This window comes from Rhinopithecus roxellana, chromosome 1, assembly GCF_007565055.1.
Source record: "Rhinopithecus roxellana isolate Shanxi Qingling chromosome 1, ASM756505v1, whole genome shotgun sequence".
In the NCBI taxonomy this organism is placed as follows: Eukaryota; Metazoa; Chordata; class Mammalia; order Primates; family Cercopithecidae; genus Rhinopithecus; species Rhinopithecus roxellana.
In genome coordinates this window covers 102,020,546-102,047,722 of record NC_044549.1, presented here as the reverse complement: position 1 = coordinate 102,047,722, position 27,177 = coordinate 102,020,546, and positions in this window count along the sequence as shown.

Genomic DNA, 27,177 nt, shown 5'->3' with positions numbered 1-27,177 from the left:
TGGGTTAGCCACTGTTCTCAGCATCTCATATACTTTAACATATTTAATTCTTCCAAGAAGTTCATGAGCTGGATTTTAATACAGATCTCATTTTTATATATAGAAAGCCAAACACACACATCAGCTTAAAGTTGCAAAGAAAAATGAATCAAACCTTGAGAGTCTGGTTCCAGAGCTCTGCATATAAGCATTACATTACACTATCTCTTAATGCCCCTGATGGTGTTTCTGCATGTTTAAGAGCATAACATTCAGTCTGATATCTCCAAGTATAACTAAAACAAGTTATTTATTGAATCAGCATTGATTGACTAGACATATCAATGAGAATAGATAAAATCAATAAACAGTAGTGGGATGAGGAAAACCACAAGACAGCAAGCACTCATGATGTACTACCAAACAAAAATAGCAATTAAATTCAAAATGCATTTAAACTTATTATTAAAAAGTAAACACTTAAACAGAGCCAGAAAAAAATACCCAAGCAAAATATTAAAATGTAATCCTAAGGGGAATATTATCAGTGGGGGAATAAAACTGACTTTAGCTTTCTGGTGAAGATCCTGGAGGTCAGGGTCATTATGCTGCATGGAAAAATAATTACTGAAGATGCCAACCAATTTGACTTAGGTCTACAGCACATAGATTCAGCATCAGCCAATCATTGCAAATATATGTCTGTTCTAGCAAAGGTATAATTTTGTAGCAGATAAAATGCATTTTAATAATAAGCTTTATCGTATTAAGTTAGAAATGTTACCAATATAATAATTCTTATGTTTACTCACTGTATCCCTAAGGCTGTTAAAATCACTGCTGTCATTTTCAACTGCAAAGCTGTCATAACTTGCTTTTACTCATATAGAATGAGGTATTTCCACCAACAGTGTAAAAGCATTCCTATTTCTCCACATCCTCTCCAGCATCTGTTGTGTCCTGACTTTTTAATGATCGCCATTCTAACTGGCATGAGATAATATCTCATTGTGATTTTGATTTGCATTTCTCTAGTGACCCGTAGTGATGAGCTTTTTTTCATGTTTGTTGGCTGCATAAATGTCTTCTTTTGAGAAGTGTCTGTTCATATCCTTTGCTCGCTTTTTGATGGGTTTTTTTTTTTCTTGTAAATGTGTTTAATTTTTTGTAGATTCTGGATATTAGTCCTTTGTCAGATAGATAGATTGCAAAAATTTTCTCCCATTCTGTAAGTTGCCTGTTCACTCTGATGATAGTTTCTTTTGTTGTGCAGAAGTTCTGTTGTTTAATTAGATCCCATTTGTCAATTTTGGTTTTTGTTGCCATTGCTTTCGGTGTTTTAGTCATGAAGTCTTTGCCCATGCCTATGTCCTGAATGGTATTGCCTAGGTTTTCTTCTAGGATTTTTATGGTTTTAGGTCTTATGTTTAAGTCTTTAATAGTTCAACCATTGTGGAAGACAGTGTGGTGAGTCCTCAAGGATCTACTACAAGAAATACCCTTTGACCCAGCAATCCCTTACTGGGTATATACCCAAAGGATTGTAAATCATTCTTCTATAAAGACACATGCACACGTATGTTTATTGTGGCACCATTCACACCAGCAAAGATTTGGAAACAACCCAAATACCCATCAACGATAGACTGCGTAAAGATAATGTGGCACATATACACCATGGAATACTATCCAGCCATAAAAAAAAAAAAATGAGGATTACATGTCCTTTGCAGGGACATGGATGAAGCTGGAAACCATCATTCTTAGCAAACTAACACAAGAACAGAAAACCAAACACCATATGTTCTCACTCATAAGTGGGAGTTGAACAATGAGGACACATGGACACACGGAGGGGAACATCACACTCCAGGGCCTGTTTGGCAGTGGGGGGCTAGGGGAGGGATAGCATTAGGAGAAATACCTAATGTAGATGATGGGTTGAGCCTAACCTACTAGGATGTAATCAGAGCCTAATAAGCCCCAAAGAAGGGAATTCTTAACTCAAGGTGGTTCTAGCCTTCCATGTGGGAAAATGAAATACCCAGCTCCAGCTCCTGCTAATCTTCTGTGTAATATTAATGTGGGAGGAAACCTGAAAAGCCCTTCTGAAGCTCATGATTCAGTGGCACAGACTCACTAAAAGATGAAGATCTGCTGATGAGACTCTTGAAAGCCTTTTCAGTCCCCACACCTTACACCATAATACTAAAGGCCTATTTAATGTAGTTTATTTTACTCGATATATTATGTCTACCTCTCAACAAAATCTTACAAGGCATACTAAAAGGCAAAAATCACAGTGTGAAGAAATCAAATGAGCATCAGAACCAGAGTCAAATATAACAGTAATGCTAGACTTCTAAATTCAAGATTTTAAAACAATCTATGATCCAAATAGTAAGGGCTTTAATGAAGGAAGTAGATAACATGCAAGAAGGGACACATAATGTAAGCAGAGAGATAGAAATTCTAAGAGAGACAAAAATAGAAGCAATAGAAATTTTGACAAACTGAAAATAAAGAGAAGAAAAAGACTGACAAAAAAAACTAGAAAAGAATATTTAAGCACTGTGGGACAAGTGCAAGAGATACAAATATGAATAACTGGAATATTAGAGAAGAAGAAACAAAGGAGCAAGATAAATATTTAAAACAATAATGATTGTGAATTTCAAATTAATGCAGACACCAAATTACAGAAATAGGAAGCTTATAGAACACCAAGAAAGACAAATGCTTCACCCCCCAAAAAAACCTTAGTTCTGTCATATTCCAGCTTCAGAAAATTAAAGACAGAGAAAGACAGTAGAGGGAAATAAAACACTTTACCTATAGAGGAGCAAAGAATTAGTTGAAACCTCCCCAAGAACCATGCAAGCAAGCAGAGAGTAGAGTGAAATATTCAAACAGTATTTTAGATAGAACAATATTTCAAGTGTTAAGAGAAAAAAAAAATATAAACCTAGAATTCTGTGCCCTGTGAAATTATCTTTGAAAGGAAGGAGAAATAAGGACTTTCTCAGTCAAACAAAAATTGAGAGAATTGGTTGCAATTAATAAAAGAGAAACGGCCGGGCGCGGTGGCTCAAGCCTGTAATCCCAGCACTTTGGGAGGCTGAGACGGGCGGATCACGAGGTCAGGAGATCGAGACCATCCTGCCTAACACGGTGAAACCCCGGCTGAGGCAGGAGAATGGCGTGAACCCGGGAGGCGGAGCTTGCAGTGAGCTGAGATCTGGCCACAGCACTCCAGCCTGGGCGGCAGAGCGAGACTCTGTCTCAAAAAATAAATAAATAAATAAATAAATAAATAAATAAATAAATAAATAAAAGAGAAACTAGATAAAGGAAGAATGTCAGAGAATGAATAAAGGTAAAACAAAAACTTTTATTTTTCTTATTCTTAATTGATTTAATAGATAAGAGTTTGTTCAAAATAGTAATAGCAGCAAAGTATTTAATTATGCATACTTAGGTGAATATATATACATAAGCATATATATGTAAATATGCATGAGCTTATGAATAAGTGAAACGAATGACAGCAATGACACATAAGACAGGAGGAAAGAAGTATGATTATTTTGTTTTTATACTACTACTTTAAATGGTATTGTGTCATTTGAAAGTGGACTTAGATTCATTGTAAATGTATATTACAAACTCTAAAACAAGCACTAAAGAAAATTTTTAAAAGATCTATACTTGATAACTAAGAAAACAGAAAGTAGAATCATTTAAAATGCTCAATTAAAAGCACAGGAGGCAAAAAAAGTACGGTAGACAAATATAGAAAGATAGAACAATGGCAACAAATACAAAACACTAAAAAATAAGATAAATATAAATCCAACTATATCAATGATCACTGTAAATTTCAATAGTCTAAATACACCAATTAAAAGACAATGATTGGCCAGGTGTGGTGCCTTATGCCTGTAATCCCAACACTTTGGGAGGCCAAGAAGGATAGATCACTTGAGGTCAGGAAGTCGAGACCAACCTGGCGAACATGGTGAAACCCCGTCTCTACTAAAATTAAAAATTAGCTGGGCGTGGTGGCATGCACCTGTAATCCCAGCTACTTGGAAGCTCAGGCAGGGGAATTGCTTGAGACCGGGAGACAGAGGTTGCACTGAGCCAAGATTGTACCACTGTACTCCAGCCTGGGCAACAGAGTGAGACTCTATCTCCAAAAAAAAAAAAAAAAGACAATGATTGTTAGCGTGAATTGAAAAACAAGATCCAACTGTGTGTTTTCTACAACTTTTTTCTTCTTTTTTTTATACTTTAAGTTCTAGGGTACATGTGCACAAAGTGCAGGTTTGTTACATATATATACAGGTGCCGTGTTGGTGTGCTGCACCCATTAACTCATATTTACATTAGGTATATCTCCTGATGCTATCCCTCCCCTTTACCCCATCCCCACAATAGGACCCAGTGTGTGATGCTCCCCTTCCTGTATCCAAGTGATCTCATTGCTCAATTCCCACCTATGAGTGAGAATATACGGTATTTGGTTTTCTGTTCTTGCCATAGTTTGTTGAGAATAATGGTTTCCAGCTGCATCCATGTCCCCACAAAGGACACGAACTCATCCTTTTTGATGGCTGCATAGTATTCCATGGTGTATATGTGCCACATTTTCTTAATCCAGTCTGTCACTGATGGACATTTGGGTTGGTTCCAAGTCTTTGCTATTGTGAATAGTGCCACAATAAACATATGTGTGCATGTGTTTTTATAGCAGCATGACTTATAATCCTTTGGGTATATCCCCAGTAATGAGATGGCTGGGTCAAATGGTATTTCTAGTTCTAGATCCTTGAGGAATCGCCACACTGTTTTCCAAAGTGGTTGAACTAGTTTACAGTCCCACCAACAGTGTAAAAGTGTTCCTATTTTTCCACATCTTCTCCAGCACCTGTTGTTTCCTGACTTTTTAATGATTGCCATTCTAACTAGTGTGAGATGGTATCTCACTGTGGTTTTCATTTCCGTTTAACTGATGGTGAGTGATGATGAACATTTTTTCATGTGTCTGTTGGCTGTATGAATGTCTTCTTTTGAGAAATGTCTATTCATATCCTTTGCCCACTTTTTGATGGGGTTGTTTGTTTTTTTCTTGTAAATTTGACTGAGTTCTTTATAGGTTCTGGATATTAGCCCTTTGTCAGATGAGTAGATGGAAAAAATTTTCTCCCATTCTGTAGGTTGCCTGTTCACTCTGATGGTAGTTTCTTTTGCTGTGCAGAAGCTCTTTAGTTTAATTAGATCCCAATTGTCAATTTTGGCTTTTGTTGCCATTGCTTTTGGTATTTTAGACATGAAGTCCTTGCCCATGCCTATGTCCTGAATGGTATTACCTAGGTTTTCTTCTAGGGTTTTTATGGTATTAGGTCTAACATTTAAGTCTCTAATCCATCCTGAATTAATTTTCATATAAGGAGTAAGGAAAGGATTCAGTTTCAGCTTTCTACTTATGGCAAGCCAGTTTTCCCAGCACCATTTATTAAATAGGGAATCCTTTCCCCATTTCTTGTTTTTCTCAGGTTTGTCAAAGATCAGATGGCTGTAGATGTGTGGTATTATTTCTGAGGGCTCTGTGCTGTTCCATTGGTCTATATCTCTGTTTTGGTGCCAGTAACATGCTGTTTTGGTGACTGTAGCCTTGTAGTATAGTTTGAAGTCAGGTAGTATGATGCCTCCAGCTTTGTTCTTTTGGCTTAGGATTGTCTTGGCAATGCAGGGTCTTTTTTGGTTTCACATGAACTTTAAAGCAGTTTTTTCCAATTGTGTGAAGAAAGTCATTGGTAGCTTAATGGGAATGGCATTGAATCTATAAATAACCTTGGGCAGTATGGCCACTTTCACAATATTGATTCTTCCTGTCCATGAGCATGGTATGTTCTTCCATTTGTTTCTGCCCTCTTTTATTTCACTGAGCAGTGGTTTGTAGTTCTCCTTGAAGAGGTCCTTGACATCCCTTGTAAGTTGGATTCCTAGGTATTTTATTCTCTTTAAAGCTATTTTGAATGGGAGTTCATTCATGATTTGGCTCTCTGTTTGTCTGTTACTGGTGTATAAGAATGCTTGTGCTTTCTGCACATAAATTTTGTATCCTGAGACATTGCTGAAGTTGCTTATCAGCTTAAGGAGATATTGGGCTGAGACAATGGGGTTTTCTAAATATATAATCATGTCATCTGCAAACAGGGACAATTTGACTTCTTCTTTTCCTAACTGAATACCCTTTATATCTTTCTCTTGCCTGATTGCCCTAGCCAAAACTTCCAGCACTGTGTTGAATAGGAGTAGTGAGAGAAGGCATTCCTGTCTTATGCCAGTTTTCAAAGGGAGTGCTTCCAGTTTTTGCCCATTCAGTGTGATATTGGCTATGGGTTTGTCGTAAATAGCTCTTACAAGGAGACTTAGACTCCCATACAATAATAATGGGAGAATTTAGCACCCCACTGTCAATATTAGACAGAACAACGAGACAGAAAGTTAACAAGGATATCCAGGAATTGAACTCAACTCTGCATCAAGCAGACCTAATAGACATCTGCAGAACTCTCCACCCCAAATCAACAGAATATACATTCTTCTCAGCACCACATCGCACTTATTCCAAAATTGACCACATAGTTGGAAGTAAAGCACTCCTCAGCAAATGTACGAGAACAGAAATGATAACAAACTGTCTCTCAGATCACAGTGCAATTAAACTAGAACTCAGGACTAAGAAACTCAAACAAAACTGCTCAAATACATGGAAACTGAACAACCTGCTCCTGAGTGACTACTGGGTACATAACGAAATGAAGGCAGAAATAAAGATGTTCTTTGAAACCAATGAGAACAAAGATACAACATACCAGAATCTCTGGGACACATTTAAAGCAGTGTGTAGAGGGAAATTTATAACACTAAATGCCCACAAGAGAAAGCAGGAAAGATCTAAAATTGACACTCTAACATCACGATTAAAAGAACTAGAGAAGCAAGAGCAAGCACATTCAAAAGCTAGCAGAAGGCAAGAAATAACTAAGATCAGAGCAGAACTGAAGGAGATAGAGACACAAAAAACCCTCCAAAAAATCAATGAATCCAGGAGTTGGTTTTTTGAAAAGATCAACAAAATTGATAGACCTCTAGCAAGACTAATAAATAAGAGAGAAGAATCAAATAGATGCAATAAAAAATGATAAAGGGGATATCACCACCGACCCCACAGAAATACAAACTATCATCAGAGAATACTATAAGCACCTCTCTGCAAATAAACTAGAAAATCTAGAATAAATGGATAATTTCCTGGACACTTACACTCTCCCAAGACTAAACCAGGAAGAAGTTGAATCCCTGAATAGACCAATAGCAGGCTCTGAAATTGAGGCAATAATTAATAGCCTACCAACCTAAAAGTTCAGGACCAGATGCATTCATAGCCGAATTCTACCAGTGGTACAAGGAGGAGTTGGTACCATTCCTTCTGAAACTATTCCAAACAATAGAAAAAGAGGGAATCCTCCCTAACTCATTTTACAAGGCCAACATCATCCTGATACCAAAGCCTGACAGAGATACAACCAAAAAAGAAAATTTTAGGCCAATATCCCTGATGAACATCGATGCAAAAATCCTCAACAAAATACTGGCAAACAGAATCCAGCAGCACATCAAAAAGCTTATCCACCATGATCAAGGGGCTTCATCCCTGGGATGCAAGGTTGATTCAATATACACAAATCAATAAACGTAATCCAGCGTATAAACAGAACCAAAGACAAAAACCGCATGATTATCTCAATAGATGCAGAAAAGGCCTTTGAGAAAATTCAACAACCCTTCATGTTAAAAACTCTCAATAAATTCTACAACTTTAAGTATTAAAACATGTATAAATTAAAAGTAAATGGAAGGTGAAAAACATACCACGCTACTACTAATCAACAGAAAACATAGTTATGTTTTAATTTATCAAACTATATTAATATATGTTATTAATTTTAGACAGCTTAGACTACAAGCAAAGTTATAAGGGACAAATGAGCATTATATAATGATAAAAGGGTCAATGCTTCTAGAAGAGTGTCAAAACTATGTGAAGCAAAACTAATAGAACTGAAAGAAGAAAAAACAAATGCGTTATTATACTTGGAGAATTTAACATTCTTTATTAATATAATTGAATTTAATAACTATTAATTTAATTGACAGATCTGGTAGGCAGAAAATCAGTAAGGACCTATCTGACCTCAACAGCATCATCAATCAATCAACATCAGTAGATAACTTCATCCAACAATAGCAGATTATGTATTTTTCTCAAGTTCACATGGAATATTCAGTAAGATACACCACTGTCTGGGTCAGTAAAAGCAATTTAAGAAGTTTTAAACAATACAACTATAAATTGTCATCTGCCTTCAGACCACAATGGAATCAAAGTAGAAAACAATAACAGAAAGATAGCTGGGAAATATATGCAGAATCCCATGTATTTACCAAGATACATACAGATTTTTAAAACCTTCCAAATAAAACAGCAATCAAAGAAGAAATCTAAAGTGTAGTGAAAAAATATTTTGAATTAAATTAAAATGATAATACAGCTTACCAAAATTTGTGGGACGGAGTGAAAGCTGTGCTTGCAGGGAAATTTACAGCACCAAATGCACATAATAAAAAACAAGAAACATCTAGAAATCAATAATCTAAAAAGAGACAAAAGAGGACATTATATGATGATAGTGGGGACGATTTAGTAAGAGGATATAACAGTTGTAAATATGTATACACCCCAAACTGCAGCACCCAGATATATAAAGCAAATATTATTGGAACTAAACAGAGAGATAGGCCCCAATAAAATAATAGCTGGGAGCTCTAACACACCACTTATAGCATTTAACAAATCATCAACACAGAAAATCAACAAGGCAACATTGAACTTAATCTGCATTCTAGACCAAATGGACCTAAATAGATATTTAGAGAACATTTCATTCAGTAGTGGAGAATAAACATTATTCTCCTCAGTAAATAGATCATTCTGAAAGATAGACCATAAGTTAGATCACAAAACTAGTCTGGAAATATTAAAAAAAAAAAATGAAGTCATATCAAATAACGTCTCTGAATACAATGGAATAAAACTGGAAATCAACAAAAAGGGGAACGTTGGAAACTGTACAAACACATGGAAACTAAAGAATATTATCTTCAATGACTAGTGGTTCAACAAAGAAATTAAGATGAAAATTTAAAAACTTCTTGAAACAAATGGAAATAGAAATACAAAATAATAACACCCATGGAATGCAGCAACAGCAGGACTAAGAGGAAAGCTTATAACAAAAGTGACTATATCAAAAAAGTAGAAAAATTTTAAATAAACAAACTAAAGATGTATCTTAAAGAAGTAAAAAAAAAAAAAAAAAAAAAGTAAAGAAAAGTAAAAGAGCAAACCGGAATAGGAACAGCTCCAGTCTCCAACTCCCAATGCGAGCGACACAGAAGACCAGTGATTTCTGCATTTTCAACTGAGGTACGGGGGTCATCTCACTAGGGAGTGCCGGACAATCAGTGCTGGTCAGCTGCTGCAGCCCAACGAGCGAGAGCTGAAGCAGGGCGAGGCATCGCCTCACCTCGGAAGCGCAAGGGGGAAGGGAATCCCTTTTCCTAGCCAGGGGAACTGAGACACACAACACCTGGAAAATTGGGTGACTCCCACCCCAATACTGCGCTTTAAGCAAACGGGCACACCAGGAGAATATATCCCACACCTGGCCGGGAGGGTCGCATGCCCACGGAGCCTCCCTCATTGCTAACACAGCAGTCTGGGATCTAACAGCAAGGCAGCAGCGAGGCTAGGGGAGAGGCGCCCGCCATTGCTGAGGCTTAAGTAGGTAAACAAAGCCGCTGGGAAGCTCGAACTGGGTGGAGCTCACAGCAGCTCAAGGAAACCTGCCTGTCTCTGTAGACTCCACCTCTGGGGACAGGGCACAGTTAACAACAACAACAACAAAAGCAGCAGGAACCTCTGCAGAAGCAAACGACTCTGTCTGACAGCTTTGAAGAGAGCAGTGGATCTCCCAACACGGAGGCTGAGATCTCAGAAGGGACAGACTGCCTGCTCAAGTGGTTCCCTGATGCCTGAGTAGCCTAACTGGGAGACATCCCCCACCAGGGGCAGTCTGACACCCCACACCTCACAGGGTGGAGTACACCCCTGAGAGGAAGCTTCCAAAGTAAGAATCAGACAGGTACACTCGCTGTTCAGCAATATTCTATCTTCTGCAACCTCTGCTGCTGATACCCAGGAAAACAGGGTCTGCAGTAGACCCCAGGCAATCTCCAACAGACCTAAAGCTGAGGGTCCTGACTGTTAGAAGTAAAATTATCAAACAGGAAGGACACCTATACCAAAACCCCATCAGTACATCACCATCCTCAAAGACCAGAGGCAGATAAAACCACAAAGATGGGGAAAAAGCAGGGCAGAAAAGCTGGAAATTCAAAAAAATAAGAGCGCATCTCCCCCTGCAAAGGAGCGCAGCCCATCGCCAGCAATGGATCAAAGCTGGTCAGAGAATGACTTTGACGAGATGAGACAAGAAGCCTTCAGTCCATCAAACTTCTCAGAGCTAAAGGAGGAATTACATACCCAGCGCAAAGAAAGTAAAAATCTTGAAAAAAGAGTGGAAGAATTGACAGCTAGACTAATTAATGCAGAGAAGGTCATAAACAAAATGACACAGATGAAAACCATGAGACGAGAAATACGTGACAAATGCACAAGCTTCAGTAACCGACTCGATCAACTGTAAGAAAGAGTATCAGTGATTGAGGATCAAATGAATGAAATGAAGCGAGAAGAGAAACCAAAAGAAAAAAGAAGAAAAAGAAATGAACAAAGCCTGCAAGAAGTATGGGATTATGTAAAAAGACCAAATCTACGTCTGATTGGGGTGCCTGAAAGTGAGGGGGAAAATGGAACCAAGTTGGAAAACACTCTTCAGGATATCATCCAGGAGAACTTCCCCAACCTAGTAGGGCAGGCCAACATTCAAATTCAGGAAATACAGAGAACGCCACAAAGATACTCCTCCAGAAGAGCAACTCTAAGACACATAATTGCCAGATTCACCAAAGTTGAAATGAAGGAAAGAATCTTAAGGGCAGCCAGAGAGAAAGGTCGGGTTACTCACAAAGGGAAGCCCATCAGACTAACAGCAGACCTCTCGGCAGAAACTCTACAAGCCAGAAGAGAGTGGGGGCCAATATTCAACGTTCTTAAAGAAAAGAATTTTAAACCTAGAATTTCATATCCAGCCAAACTAAGTTTCATAAGTGAAGGAGAAATAAAATCCTTTACAGATAAGCAAATGCTTAGAGATTTTGTCACCACCAGGCCTGCCTTACAAGAGACCCTGAAGGAAGCCCTAAACATGGAAAGGAACAAACGGTACCAACCATTGCAAAAACATGCCAAAATGTAAAGACCATCGAGGCTAGGAAGAAACTGCATCAACTAATGAGCAAAATAACCAGTTAATATCACAATGGCAGGATCAAGTTCACACATAACAATATTCACCTTAAATGTTAATGGACTAAATGCTCCAATTAAAAGACACAGACTGGCAAACTGGATAAAGAGTCAAGACCCATCAGTCTGCTGTATTCAGGAGACCCATCTCACATGCAGAGACATACATAGGCTCAAAATAAAGGGATGGAGGAAGATCTACCAAGCAAATGGAGAACAAAAAAAAGCAGTGGTTGCAATCCTAGTCTCTGATAAAACAGACTTTAAACCATCAAAGATCAAAAGAGACAAAGAAGGCCATTACATAATGGTAAAGGGATCAATCCAACAGGAAGAACTAACCATCCTAAATATATATGCACCCAATACAGGAGCACCCAGATTCATAAAGCAAGTCCTTAGACACTTACAAAGAGACTTAGACTACCATACAATAATAATGGGAGACTTCAACACTCCACTCTCAACATTAGACAGAACAACGAGACAGAAAGTTAACAAGGATATCCAGGAATTGAACTCATCTCTGCACCAAGCGGACCTAATAGAAATCTATAGAACTCTCCACCCCAAATCAACAGAATATGCATTCTTCTCAGCACCACATCATACTTATTCCAAAATTGACCACATAATTGGAAGTAAAGCACTCCTTAGCAAATGTACAAGAACAGAAATTATAACAAACTGTCTCTCAGACCACAGTGCAATCAAACTAGAACTCAGGACTAAGAAACTCAATCAAAACCGCTCAACTACATGGAAACTGAACAACTTGCTCCTGAATGACTACTGGGTACATAACGAAATGAAGGCAGAAATAAAGATGTTCTTTGAAACCAATGAGAACAAAGATACAACATACCAGAATCTCTGGGACACATTTAAAGCAGTGTGTAGAGGAAAATTTATAGCACTAAATGCCCACAAGAGAAAGCAGGAAAGATCTAAAATTGACTCTCTAACATCACAATTAAAAGAACTAGAGAGGCAAGAGCAAACACATTCAAAAGCTAGCAGAAGGCAAGAAATGACTAAGATCAGAGCAGAACTGAAGGAGATAGAGACACAAAAAAACCGTCGAAAATATCAATGAATCCAGGAGTTGGTTTTTTGAAAAGATTAACAAAATTGACAGACCGCTAGCAAGACTAATAAAGAAGAAAAGAGAGAGGAATCAAATAGATGCAATAAAAAATGATAAAGGGGATATCACCACTGACCCCACAGAAATACAAACTATCATCATTAGAGAATACTATAAACACCTCTACACAAATAAACTAGAAAATCTAGAAGAAATGGATAATTTCCTGGACACTTACACTCTCCCAAGACTAAACCAGGAAGAAGTTGAATCCCTGAATAGACCCACAGCAGGCTCTGAAATTGAGGCAATAATTAATAGCCTACCAACCAAAAAAAGTCCAGGACCAGATGGATTCACAGCTGAATTCTACCAGAGGTACAAGGAGGAGCTGGTACCATTCCTTCTGAAACTATTCCAATCAATATAAAAAGGGGGAATCCTCCCTAACTCATTTTATGAGGCCAACATCATCCTGATACCAAAGCCTGGCAGAGACACAACAAAAAAAGAGAATTTTAGACCAATATCCCTGAGGAACATCGATGCAAAAATCCTCAATAAAATACCGGCAAACCGGATTCAGCAGCACATCAAAAAGCTTATCCACCATGATCAAATGGGCTTCATCCCTGGGATGCAAGGCTGATTCAACATTCGCAAATCAATAAACGTAATCCAGCATATAAACAGAACCAAAGACAAGAACCACATGATTATCTCAATAGATGCAGAAAAGGCCTTTGACAAAATTCAACAGCCCTTCATGCTAAAAACGCTCAATAAATTCGGTATTGATGGAACATACCTCAAAATAATAAGAGCTATTTATGACAAACCCACAGCTAATATCATACTGAATGGGCAAAAACTGGAAAAATTCCCTTTGAAAACTGGCACAAGACAGGGATGCCCTCTCTCACCACTCCTATTCAACATAGTGTTGGAAGTTCTGGCTAGGGCAATCAGGCAAGAGAAAGAAATCAAGGGTATTCAGTTAGGAAAAGAAGAAGTCAAATTGTCCCTGTTTGCAGATGACATGATTGTATATTAAGAAAACCCCATTGTCTCAGCCCAAAATCTCCTTAAGCTGATAAGCAACTTCAGCAAAGTCTCAGGATACAAAATTAATGTGCAAAAATCACAAGCATTCTTATACACCAGTAACAGACAAACAGAGAGCCAAATCAGGAATGAACTTCCATTCACAATTGCTTCAAAGAGAATAAAATACCTAGGAATCCAACTTACAAGGGATGTCAAGGACCTCTTCAAGGAGAACTACAAACCACTGCTCAGTGAAATAAAGGAGGACACAAACAAATGGAAGAACATACCATGCTCATGGATAGGAAGAATCAATATCGTGAAAATGGCCATACTGCCCAAGGTTATTTATAGATTCAATGCCATCCCCATCAAGCTACCAATGAGTTTCTTCACAGAATTGGAAAAAACTGCTTTAAAGTTCATATGGAACCAAAAAAGAGCCCGCATTGCCAAACAATCCTGTCAAAAGAACAAAGCTGGAGGCATCATGCTACCTGTCTTCAAAGTATAGTACAAGGCTACAGTAACCAAAACAGTATGGTACTGGTACCAAAACAGAGATATAGACCAATGGAACAGAACAGAGTCCTCAGAAATAATACCACACATCTACAGCCATCTGATCTTTGACAAACCAGAGAGAAACAAGAACTGGGGAAAGGATTCCCTATTTAATAAATGGTGCTGGGAAAATTGGCTAGTCATAAGAAGAAAGCTGAAACTGGATCCTTTCCTTACTCCTTATACGAAAATTAATTCAAGATGGATTAGAGACTTAAATGTTAGACCTAATACCATAAAAACCCTAGAAGAAAACCTAGGTAATACCATTCAGGACATAGGCATGGGCAAGGACTTCATGTCTAAAACACCAAAAGCAACGGCAGCAAAAGCCAAAATTGACAAATGGGATCTAATTAAACTAAAGAGCTTCTGCACAGTAAAAGAAACTACCATCAGAGTGAACAGGCAACCTACAGAATGGGAGAACATTTTTGCAATCTACTCATCTGACAAAGGGCTAATATCCAGAATCTACAAAGAACTCAAACAAATATACAAGAAAAAAACAAACAACCCCATCAAAAAGTGGGCAAAGGATATGAACAGACATTTCTCAAAAGAAAACATTCATACAGCCAACAGACACATGAAAATATGCTCATCATCACTGGCCATCAGATAAATGCAAATCAAAACCACAATGAGATACCATCTCACACCAGTTAGAATGGCAATCATTAAGAAGTCAGGAAACAACAGGTGTTGGAGAGGATGTGGAGAAATAGGAACACTTTTACACTGTTGGTGGGATTGTAAACTAGTTCAACCATTATGGAAAACAGTATGGCAATTCCTCAAGGATCTGGAACTAGATGTACCATATGACCCAGCCATCCCACTACTGGGTATATACCCAAAGGATTATAAATTATTCTACTACAAAGACACATGCACAGGTATGTTTATTGCGGCACTATTCACAATAGCAAAGACTTGGAATCAACCCAAATGTCCATTTGTGACAGACTGGATTAAGAAAATGTGGCACATATACACCATGGAATACTATGCAGCCATAAAAAAGGATGAGTTTGTGTCCTTTGTAGGGACATGGATGCAGCTGGAAACCATCATTTTTAGCAAACTATCACAAGAACAGAAAACCAAACACCGCATGTTCTCACTCATAGGTGGGAACTGAACAGTGAGATCACTTGGACTCGGGAAGGGGAACATCACACACTGGGGCCTATCATGGGATGGGGAAGGGGGAGGGATTGCATTGGGAGTTATACCTGATATAAATGATGAATTAATGGGTGCTGACGAGTTGATGGGTGCAGCACACCAACATGGCACAAGTATACATATGTAACAAACCTGCACGTTATGCACATGCACCCTAGAACTTAAATTACAATAAAAAAAAAAAAATTAAAAAAAAAAAGAAGAGCAAACCAAACCCCAAATTAGTCAAAACAAAGAAATAATAAAGATCAGACCAGAAATAAATGAAATTAAAATAAAAAATATTAAGGATCAATGAAATAAAAATTTGCTTATTTGAAAAAATAAAATTGACAATATTTAACCAGACTAAGAAAAAAAGAGAAGACCCAAATATATAAAATGGGAGATAGAAAAAGAGACATCACAACTGAAACCACAGAAATTCCAAGGATCGTTAGAGGCTACTAGGAGCAACCATATACCCAATAAATTGGAAAACTTAGGAGAAACTGATAAATTCCTAGACATGTACAACCTATGAAGATTAAACCATGATGAAATCCAAAATCTGAACAGCCCAATAACAAGTAATGAGGTTGAAGCCATAATAAAAAGTCTCTCAGCAAAGAAAACCCAGGACTTCATGGCTTCACTGCTGAATTTCACCAAACACTTAAAGAAAAACCAGGGGGGCAGAGCAAGATGGCCGAATAGGAACAGCTCCAGTCTCCAACTCCCAGCGCGAGCGACACAGAAGACAGGTGATTTCTGCATTTTCAACTGAGGTACTGGGTTCATCCCACTAGGGAGTGCCGGACAATCGGTGCTGGTCACCTCTTCAGGATATCATCCAGGAGAACTTCCCCAGCCCAGTAGGGCAGGCCAACATTCAAATTCAGGAAATACAGAGAACGCCACAAAGATACTCCTCCAGAAGAGTAACTCCAAGACACATAATTGCCAGATTCACCAAAGTTGAAATGAAGGAAAAAATCTTAAGGGCAGCCATGCCCTTTGTAGGGACATGGATGCAGCTGGAAACCATCATTCTTAGCAAACTATTGCTAGAACAGAAAACCAAACACCGCATGTTCTCACTCATAGGTGGGAACTGAACAATGAGACCACTTGGACTCGGGAAGGGGAACATCACACATCTGGGCCTATCATGGGGAAGGGAAGCGGGGAGGGATTGCATTGGGAGTTATACCTGATGTAAATGACGAGTTGATGGGTGCTGACGAGTTGATGGGTGCAGCACACCAACATGGCACAAGTATACATATATAACAAACCCGCACGTTATGCACATGTACCCTAGAACTTAAAGTTTAATAATAATAATAATAAAAAGAAGTTAAAAAAAAAAACCAATACCAATCCTACTCAAGCTATTCTGTAAAGTAGAGGAAGAGGAATACTTCCAAACTCATTCTACAAGGCCAGTAATAACCAGTAATAACCACATAAAAAAGAAACAGACAAAGATATATCAAAAAAAGTAAACTATAATCTAATATCTCTATTGAACATTGATGCAAAAATCCCCAACAAAATTCTAAATACTAAAATACTAAAAAAGTGAAATTAGCAACACATTAAAAAGGTCATTCATCCTGATCAAGTGAGATTTATTTCAGAAATGCAAGGGTGATTTGAAATATGCAAATCAATCAATGTGATACATTATATGAAGAGAATGAAGTACAAAACCAATATGATCATTTCAATTGATGCTGAAAAAACATTTGATAAAATTCAACACCACTCCGTGATAAAAAAAAAAAAAAAAAAAAAAAAAAAACTCAAAAACCTGAGTATAGAAGGAACATACCTCAACACAGTAAAAGCTATATATAACACACCCACAGCTAGAATCATAGTGAATGGGGAAAAATTGAAAGTCTTTTCTCTAAGATCTGGAACAAGACAAGGATGCTAACTTTCACCATTGTTATTCTAGATAGTACTGGCAGTCCTAGATAGAGAAATCAGACAAAAGAACAAAATAAAGGGCAACCAAATTGGAATAGAAAAAGTCAGTTTCCAGGTGATATAATCTTATATTTGGAAAAACCTAGACTTCACCAACTATTAAAACTGATTTTTTTTAAAGTCGGTAAAGTTGTGGAAACAACATCAACACACAAAAATCAGTAGCATTTCTGTATGCCAACAGGAAACAATCTGAAAAAGAAATTAAAAAGTAGTTCCATGTACAATAGCTACAGATAAAATTAAGTATCTAGGAATTAACTTCACCAAAGAATTTAAAGATCTCTAAAATGGAAACTATAAAACATTGAAGCAAGAAATTGAACAGGACACAAAAAAGTAAAGAAATGCTTGTTCATGAATTGGTAGAATCAATATTGCTAAATGTTCATACTACCTAAAGCAATCTACAGATTCAATGCAATCTCTATCAAAATGCCAATTGCATTCTTCACAGATTCCCATTTTCACAGGAAATAAAAATCCTAAAATTTATATGGAACCACAAAAGACCCAGGACAAGAGCATCCTGAGCAAAAATAACAAAACTAAAGGAGTGACATTACCTGACTTTAAACTATATTACAGAGATATAGTAAAAAGAACAGCATTGTACTGGCATAAAAACAGACACACAGACCAATGGAACAGAATGGAGAACACAGAAATAAATCCATACATCTGCAGTAAATTCATTTCAACAAGTGTCAAGAATATACATTGGGGAAAAGACAGGCTCTTCAATAAATGGTGCTAGGAAACTGGTACAAATGCAGAAGAATGAAACTAGACCCCTATCTCCCACCATGAACAAAAATCAAAACAAAATGGATTAAAGACCTAAATATAAGACCTGAAATGATAAATGATAAAAAATACTACAAGAAAACATAGGGGAAACTCTCTAGGACGTTGGTCTAGGCAAAGTTTTTCTGAGTATTAGTACACCACAATCACAGGCAACCAAAGCAAAAATAGACAAATATGGTCATATCAAGTTAAAAAGCTTCTGCTTTTTAACAATCAACAAATTCAATAGGAAAAAAATTTAATAATTTGATTAAAAATGGGCAAAAGATCTGAACAGACATTTCTCAAAAGAAGACATACAAATGGCAAACAGATGTATTAAAAGATGCTCAACATCATGGATCATCAGAGAAATGCAATCAAAAGTACAATGACATATTATCTTACTCCAGCTTAAGTGGATTTTATCCTAAAGACAGGCAATAACAAATTTTGGTGAGGATGTGGAGAAAAGGAAACTCCCAAACACTGTTGGGGCGAATGTAAATTAGTACACCCACTATGGAGTACAGCATGGAGGTTCTTCAAAAAGCTTAAAATAGAACTACCATATGATCCATCAATCCCACTGCTAGGTATATACCAAAAAGAAAGGAAATCAGTATATAGAAGAGATATCTGCACTTCCATGTTCATTATCAAACTACTCACAATAGCTAATATTTGGAAATAACAAATGACAAATGTCACTTCTCACTTACTTATGGGAGCTAGAAAAACTAAAACAATTGAACTCATGCAGATAGAAAGTTTTGTGATGGTTACCAGAGACTGGAAAGGGTAGTAGAGTCAGAGGTGGGGTGGAGAGTGAAGATGGTTAATAGGAACAAAAATGTAGTTAGATGGAATGAGTAAGATCTAGTATTTGATAGCACTACAGGGTGACTACAGTCAACAATAATTTATTATATATTTTTAAATAACTAAAAGAGTATAATTGGATTATTTGTAACACAGAGAAAGGATAAATGCTTGAGGCAATAGATACCTAATTTACCATGATGTGATTATCACACATTGTGTGACAAGTAATTGTATGGTTTGGAGCAATTTTCTTAGTCTTCATTTCTAATTTTATTGTGCTGTGGTTTGAGAGAGTGGTCGTTATGATCTCAGTTCTTTTGCACTTGCCAAATATTGTTTCATGTCCAATTATGTGGTCAATTTTAGAGTATATGCCATGTGGTGGTGAGAAGAATGTATATTCTGTTGCTTTGGGGTAGAGTTCTGTAGATGTCTGTCAGGTTCATTTGATCCAGTGCTGAGTTCAGGTTGTGAAAATCTTTGTTGATTTTCTGCCTTGATGATCTGCCTAATCATGTGAGTGGGGTGTTGAAGTCTCCCACTATTATTGTGTGGAAGTCTAAGCTTCTTTAAAGGTCTCTAAGAGCTTGGTTTACAAATCAGAGTGCTCCTGTGTTGGGTGCATATATATTCAGAATAGTTAGGTCTTCTAGTTTAATTGAACCTGTTACCATTATGTAATGCCTTTCTTTGTCTTTTTTGGTCTTTGTTGGTTGAAAGTCTATTTTCTCTGAAATTAGGATCACAACCCCTGCTTTTGCCTGCTTTCCATTTTCCTGGTAGATTTTTTCTGTTGCTTTATTTTGAGCTTATGTGTGTCACTGCTTGTGAGATGGGTCTCTTAAAGACAGCATAACAGTGAATCTTAGTTTCTCATCCAGTTTGCCACCATCTGTCTTTTAATTGGGACATTTAGCCCATTTATATTCAATGTTATTATCAATATGTGTAGATGTGGTCCTGTTATCTTAATGCTAGCTGGTTGTTATGCAGACTTGTTTGTGTGGTTGCTTTATAGTGTCACTGGTCTGTGCACATAAGTGTATTTTTGTAGTGGCTGGTAACAGTCTTTCCTTTCCATATTTAATGCTTACTTCAGGAGTTCTTGTGAGGCAGGTCTGATGGTAACAAATTCCATCAGCATTTGCTTGTGTGAAAAGAATATTATTTCTCCTTCACTTATAAAGTTCAGTTTGGCCAGATATGAAATTCTTGGTTGGAATTTCTTTACCTTAAGAATATTGAATATTGGCCCACAATCTCTTCTGGCTTATAGGATTTCTGCTGAGACATCTGCTGTTAGTCTGATGAGCTTCCCTTCATAGGTGACATGACCTTTCACTCTAGCTACTTTTAACATTTTTTCTTTCATAGGCTAATACCTAGGTGGTGAAATAATCTGTCCAATAATCTCCCATGACATAAATTTACCTATATAACAAATCTGCATATGTACCCCAGAACTTAAAAGTTTAAAACATTATTTAAAAATTAGGAAATTAAAAATAAATAAATAAATAAATAATCTAAGCTTCCACCTTAGGTAACTAGAAATAAAATAATTAGATCCAAAGTTAGCCAAAGAAAATTAACAATAAAAATTAGAGCAGAACTCAATGAAACTGAAAATGGGAAATCAATAGAGAAAAATCAACAAAATCAAAAGCTGTTACTTTGAAAACATTAGTAAAATTTATAATATTTTTTCCAGGCTTACAAAGAAAGAAAGAAAAGACACAAGATGCTAATGTCAGAAATGAAAGAGGGGAAATACTATAAATTTTAAAATCCTATGTACATTAAAATTATAATAAACAATATTATGAATAATTCTACACCTGCAAATTTGATAAACTAGATGAAGTAGACAAAAGCCTTAAAAGAATGACCAAACACTCATAAAAGAAGAAATAGACAATCTGAATAGTCCTATATCGATTCTAGACATTAAACCAATAATTAATAACATTCCAAAACAGAAAGCGGAATGCTCAAAGAGGTTTACTGGAGAATTCTACCAAACACTTCAGAAGAAATTGTACTATTCTCTAAAATCTCTTTCAGAGTATAGAAGCAGTGGGACTACTTCCTAACTCATTTTATGAGGACAGCCTTACCTAATATGAAAACTAAACAAAGATATTGCAGGAAGAGAAAACTACATACCAATATATTCTATGAACATAGAAGCAAAAATTCTAAATAAAATATTAGCAAATTGAATCCAACAATGTATAGAAACAATTATCGTTGTGCACCACATAATGACATTTCAGTCACTGATGGATGATATAATATTATAATACCACATCTTTACTGCACTTTTCTATGTTTAGATACACAGATACTTTATTGCATTGTAATTTCCTACAGTATCTGGGAAAGTAACATGCTGTATGGGTTTGTAGCCTAGGAAAAATAGGCTATATTATATATCATAGGTATAGTAAGCAGTACCATCTAAGTTTATTCAAGTACACTCTATGAGGTTTGTAAAATGATGAAATCTCCTAATGATGCATGTCTTAGAACATGTTCCCATCATTAAGTGATGCATAACCATATACACCACAACCAAGTGGGTTTTATCCCAAGTATGCAGGGCTGATTCAACTTTTAAAAATTAATTATTATAATCAACAGTCTAAAAAATTGCATGATTATATCAGTAGATGAAGAAAAAGTATTTGACAAAAATCCAACACCCATTCTTGATAAAAACTCCCACCTATTCATGATAAAAACTAATAATAGAAAAGAACATCCTCAACTTAATAAAGAACATCCACGGAAACCTACAGCTAATATATTCAATGGTGAGAAAATTGAAGCCTTCTCACTAAGATCAAGAACAAGGCAAGACTGTTGCCTCTCACTACTGCTTTTCAACATCATACGGAAAGTACTAACTAATGCAGTATAACAAACCAAAAAGGAAATATAAAGTATAGAGATTGGGAAAGCAGCAATAAAACTGTCTTTGTTTACAAATGACTTGGTTGTCTACACAGAGAATCCAAAAAAACTGCCTCACCACCCCCACAAAAAAGCCTCCCGAATCTAATAAGCAACTGTAGAAAGGTTGCAAGATACAGAGTTTATATGTCAAAGTCAGATACTTTCCTGCATAACATTAAACAAGTCAAATTTCAAATTAAAAACAAATTATTATTTACATTAGCACCCCCAAAATTAAATACTTAGGTATAAAACTAACACAATGTTACAAGATCTATATGATAAAACCTACAAAACACTGATGAAACATATCAAATCAAATAAGATTTAAATGGCAAAGAGCATAGATAAAAATTTCAATACTATCAAGATGTCAGTTCTTCCAACTTGATCTATAAATTTAATGTAATTCCCATCACAATCCAACCAAGTTACTTTGTGGATATTGACAAACTGATCCTACAGTGTATATGAAGAAACAAACCCAGAACAGTCACATAATATTAAAGCAGAACAACAAAGTTGGAGGACAAACACTACCTGATCTCAAGACTTACTATAAAGCTACAGTAATCAAGACAGTGTGGTATTGGTGAAAGAAATAGGCAGATCAACGGAACAGAATCGAAATCCCAAAAATAGACCCTCATAAATATACCCAACTTATCTTTGACAAAAAAAAGCAAAGAAAATACAATTGAGTAAAGATTGTCTTTTCAACAAATGGTAGTAGAATAACTAGACGTCCACAAGCAAAAAAATAAATCTAGATACCAACACACATCCTTCACAAAAATTAAATCAAAATGAATCCCATACCCAAATGTAAATATATATATCTTCCAGGATATATTGGAAGGATATATATTCCTTCCATATATATTCTATATGGAATTCCAGGATGTATATGGAAGAAAACATAGGAGAAAATCTAGATGACCTTGGGTGTAACAATGACTTTTTAGATATAACACAAGAAACACTATCCATGAAAGAAATAATTTATAAAGAAAAGAGGTTTAATCAGCTCATGGTTCTGTAGGCTCCCTACAGGAAGCATGACTGGGGAGGCCTCAGGAAACTTCCAATCATGATGGAAAGTGAAGGGGAAGCAAGCATGCCTTCATATTGCCAGAGATATATATTATATATCTCCTGGAAGATAACATAGGAGAAAATCTAGATGACCTTGGGTGTAACAATGACTTTTTAGATATAACACAAGAAACACTATCCATGAAATAAATAATTGATAAGCTGAATTTCATTAAAATTAAAATTTTCTGCCCAGTGAAAGACAATATAAGGAGGATGGAAAGACAAACCACAGATTGGGAGAAAATATTTGCAAAACACACATCTGAATAAGAACCAAAATATGCAAAGAACTCTTAAAATTCAACAATAAGTAAACACACAACCTGATTTAAAAATGGGTTAAAGACTTAAACAGAGATATCAACAAGATTATACAGATGGCAAATAAGCATATTAAAAGATGTTCTGCATCATATGTCATCAGAGAAAAGCAAATTAAAACAACAATGAGATACCATTACTTGCGTATTAGAATGGCCATAATTCAAAATTCAATAAGAAACACTGATGAGGATGTGGAGCAACAGAAACTTTTATTCATTGTTGGTAGGAATGCAAAATAGTACAGTTACTTGGAAGACACTTTAGCAGTTTCTTACAAAACTAAACATATTCATACCATATTTTTCAGCAATTGCACATTTGGTATTTATCCAGATGAGTTGGAAACATATCCAAACAAAAACACACACCTGGATATTTATAGCAACTTTATTTACAATTATCAAAACTTGGAAGCAACAAAGATGTCCCCCAGGAGATGAATGTATTAATAAACTACAGTACTTCCAGACAACAGAATATTATTCAGTGTTAAAAAGAAATAAACTATCAAGCCATGAAAAGGCCTGGAGGAAACTTAAACACATATTGCTAAGTAAAATAAATCAGTCTGAAAAGAAGGTAACATTAAAGAGAAGGCAGAAAAATAAATAGGATGAGGAAGGAGACCCATATGTCTGCATTTGAAAATTAATTTTATAGTAAGACAATCAACTAAAATGATAGGATGAATCTCAAACTCTACAAATCAGAGATTAGATTTAGTGTGGTAAGAATTAAGGAGATGCTATCAACTATAGAGCTGATATTGACATTTTTAAAAACTTGTCTATTAGAATTCTTTAACAAGGAAAAATATTTGTTAAAACAAAGGTAAATAAAGACTTACTCAGATATACAAAATCTGAAATCATCACTAGCAGACTACTTATTACAATAAAAAAAAATTTAAGGAAGTTTATCAGCAGAAAAAATGATACCAGATGAAAATGGGCATCTATTTAAAGGAATAAAAAGCACTAGAAATGGTAACTATACAAGTAATTAGAAAAACGTTTGTATTAGTCTGTTCTCACACTGCTATAAAGAAATATCTGAGACTGGGTAATTTATGAAGAAAAGAGGTTTAATCAGCTCATAGTTCTGTAGGCTCCCTATAGGAAGCATGACTGGGGAGGCCTCAGGAAACTTCCAATCATGGTGGAAAGTGAAGAGGAAGCAAGCATGCCTTCACATTGCCAGAGCAGATGGAAGAGAGCAAGGGGGGAGATGCCACATACTTTTAAACAACCAAATCTCATGGGCATTCACTCACTATCATGACAGCAACACCTAGGGGGAAATCTGCCCCACTTGATCCAGTCACCTCCTACCAGGCTCCACCTCCAACAACAGAGATAACAATTTGACATGATATTTTGGGAGGACACAGATCCAAACCATATTATTCTGCTAAAACCCTCCCAAATCTTATGTCCTCACATTTCAAAACACAATCATGCTTTCCCAACAGTCTTCCAAACTATTAACTCATTCCAATATTAACTCAAAAGTCCAAAGTCAAGTGTCATCTGAGACAAGGCTAGTATCTCCCACCTATGAGCCTGTAAAATCAAAAACAAGCTAGTTGCTTTCAAGTTACAAAAGGGGGTATAGGCAATGGGTAAATATTCATTTTCTAAAATGGATAAATCAGCCAAAAGAAAGGAGCAACAGGCCCTGTGCAAGTCCAAAACCCAGCAGGAAAGTCATTAAATCTTAACGTTCCAAAATAATCTCCTTTGACTCCATGTCCCAAATTCAGGGCATGCTGATGCAAGGGGTGGACTCCCAAGGCCTTGGGCAACTCTACACCATTGGCTCTTCAGGGCTGAGCCTTCACGTCTGCTCTTAAGGGCTGGCATTGAGTGCCTGGGGCTTTTCCAGGCACTTGGTGCAAGCTGTAGGTGGATCTAGCATTCTGGGGTCTCAAAAAATGGTGATCCTCTTCTCACAGCTCTACTAGGAAGTGCCCAGTGGGGACTCTGTGTAGGGGCTCCAACCCCACATTTCCCCTCTGTACTGCCCTAGTAGAGGTTCTTTATTAGGGCTCTGCCTCCACAGCAGACTTCTGCCTGGACATTCAGGCTTTTTCACACATCTTCTGAAATATAGGCAGGGGCTACCAAGTCTCAACTCTTGCACTGTGTACACCTGCAGGCTCAACACCATGTGAAAGCTACCAAGGCTTATGGCTTGCACCCTCTGAAGCAGCAGCCCAAATACCTGGGCCCCTTTGATCCATGGCTGGAGCTCCCAGGGATGCAGAGAGCAGCATCTCAAGGTTGTGCAGAGCAGTAGGGCCCTGGGCCTGGCCTACGAAACTATTTTGCCCTCCTAGGCCTGTGATGAGAGGGGTTCCCATGAAGGTCTCTGAAATGCCTTCAGGGTCTTTTTCCTATTGTCTTGGCTGTTAGTACTTGCCTTCCTTTCAGTTATGCAAATTTATGCATTTGGCTTGAATTTCTCCCCAAGAAAATGGGATTTTCTTTTCTACCATATGGCTAGGCTGCAAATTTTCCAAATTTTTATGCTGTGCCTCCTTTTCAAATATAAGTTTCAGTTTCAGATAATTTCTTTGCTTATGCATATGTGCATAGACTTTTAGAAGTAGCCAGGCTACATCTTAAATGTTTTGCTTCTGAGAAATTTCTTCTGCCAGGTACCCTAAATAATCTCTCTCAAGTTTAAAATTTCATAGATCCCTAGAACAGGGATAACGTGTAGCAAGAGTGATCATTACTCCAGATTCCAATAAGCCACTTTTACTTATTAAAGTGACCTTTACTCCAATTCCTCATTTCCATCTGAGACCTCCTCAGCCTGGACTTCACTGTCCCTATTACTATCAGTAGTTTGATCACAACCATTTAAGTCTCTAGGAAGTTCCAAACATTCCCTCATCTATCTGTGTTCTTCTGAGCCCTCCAAACTATTCCAACCTCTGCTCATTACCCAGTTCCAAAGCTGCTTCCACATTTTCAGGTGTCTTTATAGCACCTCTTGGTACCAACTTTCTGTATTAGTTTGTTCTCGCCACTGCTATAAAGAAATACCTAAGACTGGGTAATTTATCATGAAAAGAGATTTAATTGGCTTATAGTTCTGCAGGCTGTACAGGAAGCAAGGCTAAGGAGACCTCAGGAAGCTTACAATCATGGTAGAAAGCGAAGGGGAAGCAGGCATATCTTCACATGGCCAGAGCCAAAGGAAAAGAGCAAGGAGGTAGGTGCCACACACTTTTAAACAACCAAATTTTGCTAACACTCACTCATTATCACAAGAGCAGCACCGAGGGGGAAATCTGCTTTCATGATTCAAGCCCCTCCCACCAGGCCCAACATTCAACACTAGGGATTACAATTTGACATGCGATTTGGTCAGGGACATAGACCCAAACTATATCCAATTTCTTATTTTTTAAATGTCTTTTAAAAACTGTTAAAAGAAAAAAAAAACAGTGTATCATAGGATCTTAGGATCTATAATATATGTAAAAGTAAAATATATGACAATAATATTACAAACGCCAGGAGGGGAGATATGAAAGTATACTGACATGAGGTTCTTATTATATAGATGCTGTGGTATACAGATAAGAAAAGCTGTGATAAGTTTAAAATTTATGCTTCAAAGTATACATAACACATACACATAACAAACACATACACACAACAAAGAGTTATAATTAATAAACCAAAAAAGTAAATAAGATAAAGTAATTTTTTAAAAAATCGAAAAGAAGCCAGAAAATACAGTAAAGGGGACCTAAGAGCAC